The 3,191-nt window shown below is 39.9% G+C and overlaps 1 non-coding gene across 1 annotated transcript; it reads right to left on the minus strand.

Moving 5' to 3' along the window:
• Positions 1-803: 803 nt before the first annotated feature.
• On the minus strand, positions 804-910 carry LOC132675359 (U6 spliceosomal RNA). Its single transcript, XR_009608758.1, has one exon. It is a non-coding gene; the product is annotated as a U6 spliceosomal RNA (small nuclear RNA).
• Positions 911-3,191: the final 2,281 nt, after the last annotated feature.

Raw genomic sequence — 3,191 nt, forward strand, 5'->3', positions numbered from 1 at the left:
CTTGTCAGAGCTATTGGTTCAGTGGTGGGTGCAGAGCCTAGCCCAAGCCAATCTGCATCTGACTATCCCCTGATTATAGCCAGTGGTTCAAGGGTAGGCACATGTCTTGATAGAAATGAAGTTCAGGACTTTAAGTCTGTGACTGCTCAAGAAGTTCTTTCCCCTACCCCAGAAATAAATGAGGAAGCATGTGGCCCTGGGAGATTATAAACCATAATGGAAGCCAGCCTAAAATGAGCTTGATGCCTAGAGAGAGAAAATGGAGAAAATCATCCAGAACTCTCATAATATCACAGCGTCAGAGTCAGATTATGCCTGAAATCTGTACTTTTCAATTGCATTAGTTAATAAATCTTTAGTTTTTAAGCTAGATAGAATTGGGTTTTCTTTTGCTTGCAAACAGAGATTTATAGTTCTTCTTGCCCTCCCATTCGGACAATGCAGGTTTATTCAACTTCTTCATTTCCCAACCATTTGGAACCAGGAAAAAAAAAAAAATCTATTCAACCCAAACTGCATCTTCAGCTCAAACCAGATTGATTTTCTTTTTTTTTTTTCAATATATGAAATTTATTGTCAAATTGGTTTCCATACATCACCCAGTGCTCATCCCAAAAGGTGCCCTCCTCAATACCCATCACCCACCCTTCCCTCCCTCCCACCCCCATCAACCCTCAGTTCTCAGTTTTTAAGAGTCTCTTATGTTTTGGCTCTCTCCCACTCTAACCTCTTTTTTTTTTTCCTTCCCCTCCCCCATGGGTTTCTGTTAAGTTTCTCAGGATCCACATAAGAGTGAAAACATATAAAATATGGAACGCTTCACGAATTTGCGTGTCATCCTTGCGCAGGGGCCATGCTAATCTTCTCTGTATCGTTCCAATTTTAGTATATGTGCTGCCGAAGCGAGCACAAACCAGATTGATTTTCAACCATTCCTATATCTCTGCCCTTATTCTTATTTACTTAAAAGTGCCTGCAAAATTCTTTTGTACATCCCAAGTCATGTTTTCTTTCTGACACAATCCTTAGCATAATTGCTATTGAAATGTCTTTTATATCATCTATTGTAACAATTATATATGCATTTGTACACATTGCCTCCTCTGATACCTACCCAATGTATCTTTTTCATACCCACGGTTGGATTTTCTTTTGGTTTTTGCATATTTTGCATTTAGCTTTCTTGCACACAAGTGTGAAGCTACAATAGCTTATTAGAGATACTGCCAAAAGAAGAAATAAAAAACAAAACTGAAGTATAGCAACTCAAGAATTGGTCAGTTTTAACTATCAAGAGCTATAGTACAAAAATAGATTAAAATGTGGCAGCCCTAATCTCTGTAGTGATCAGAGCTTGTCTGACTCCTTACAACAACCTTTCAACCAGCTTCCCTATACATGATCTTGACTTCACCTGCATACCACCCTCAAGAAGTTAACAATTACCTTCCTGATTGGAGAGGAACTGGCATATAATAAAGCTTCAGTAGACATTGGTACGGTTCTTGCTTTACAGAATTGTGTTCAGGGATTTCTGCTTTCCTTACTTTCTCTTCCATGCCTTACAGTTTACTTTCCAGCATCTTCTTAACACAAGTGTTTTTTCTACCTGTGTCCTTTCTACATTTCCCTCCTCTACCTGAAATGTTTTTTCAGCCTGTCTTCCATAAACTTCCCAGCTTTACTTGGGCAATTCCTATTCAGGTTTAAGTCTTTCTTTTTTTTTTTTTTTTTTTTTAACATTTATTCATTTTTGAGAGACAGAGACAGAGTGCAAGTGAGGGTGGGGCAGAGAGAGGGAGACACAGAATCCAAAGCAGGCTCCAGGCTCTGAGCTCTCAGCACAGAGCCCAATTTGGGGTTCGCATTCACAAACTGTGAGATCATGACCTGAGCTGAAATCAAGAGTCGGATGCTTAACCGATTGAGCCACCCAGGCACCTCTTAAGTCTTTCTCACCTGTCACCCACTCCAGGAAAGCTTCCCCTTTCACTCTTCTGGAAGTTGCTCTTCCTTTGTGATCTCTTTTTTGTTCTGCCCCTTTAATCTGCCATGCATATGTATTTATACATGGACTTGCCTGTTAGATTGAGCTGCATGACAACGGGGACCATTTCTTACTTCATTTTGTATCTCTATGACCATCAGAGAGAAAGAGCCAGGCTCTAAAGGGAATCCACATACAAAAGAACGTTTTTATCTCCTTAACAGTTAAGAAACCAACAACATAAGAATCTCATAAATATGGCTGAGTCAATTCAGAAAATTTTTGCATTCAAGTTAGACATTGAGTTGCTGTTAATTATGAAATGAGTAGGATTGACAATTTGAAAGTCAAACAAAATTTTCAATTAACATCTAAAACTGTAAGTAGCATTTTCGTTTTTCTAGATACCATCATAAACAGTTTTTTCCAATAGCTCACTAATCATATTCCAAATACTTTGGGCTACTGCTATGATGGTACCTTCAAAAAGAACCAACAGAGACAAAAAAAAAAAAAAAAAAAAAAAAAAAAAAAAAAAACAACTATTGCAAAGCATACTTTAAAAATATGTCATAGAAAAATTGTTGGTGAAAAGAGGTTAATTCCAAATTCTGAGGGGCTTTATTCCAAGCTGCTTGGCTCTCATCTTCGTTCAGCAGGAACGAAGGGAATTTAAAAGTGCAATTAAAAGGCATTCTGATTTTTCTTAGGATGAAGTCTTTGTAATTGAAACCTGTCAAGAAACTCTCTCTTCCTTTTTAATTTTTTTTTCAACGTTTTTTTTTTTTTATTTATTTTTGGGACAGAGAGAGACAGAGCATGAACGGGGGAGGGGCAGAGAGAGAGGGAGACACAGAATCGGAAACAGGCTCCAGGCTCCGAGCCATCAGCCCAGAGCCTGACGCGGGGCTCGAACTCACGGACCGCAAGATCGTGACCTGGCTGAAGTCGGACGCTTAACCGACTGCACCACCCAGGCGCCCCCTCTCTCTTCCTTTTTGAAACCATGTAAAGAATATAACTTGCTTACCTGAGGGTTTTGACCCGGCTGGCAATGAGTCTTCCTATCACCCAGACTGTTAATAATGTTAGACAGACTGGGCCCTGGACCAAAATGAGTGTCCACGGTGAGGCCAGGCATGGCACATGGTCACTGTGTGGGGACCATGCAGTCTAGCAGCAGTCCTGGTTGATCAGCTCAACT

This window comes from Panthera onca, chromosome B2 (assembly GCF_046562875.1).
Source record: "Panthera onca isolate mPanOnc1 chromosome B2, mPanOnc1 haplotype 2, whole genome shotgun sequence".
Taxonomy (NCBI): domain Eukaryota; kingdom Metazoa; phylum Chordata; class Mammalia; order Carnivora; family Felidae; genus Panthera; species Panthera onca.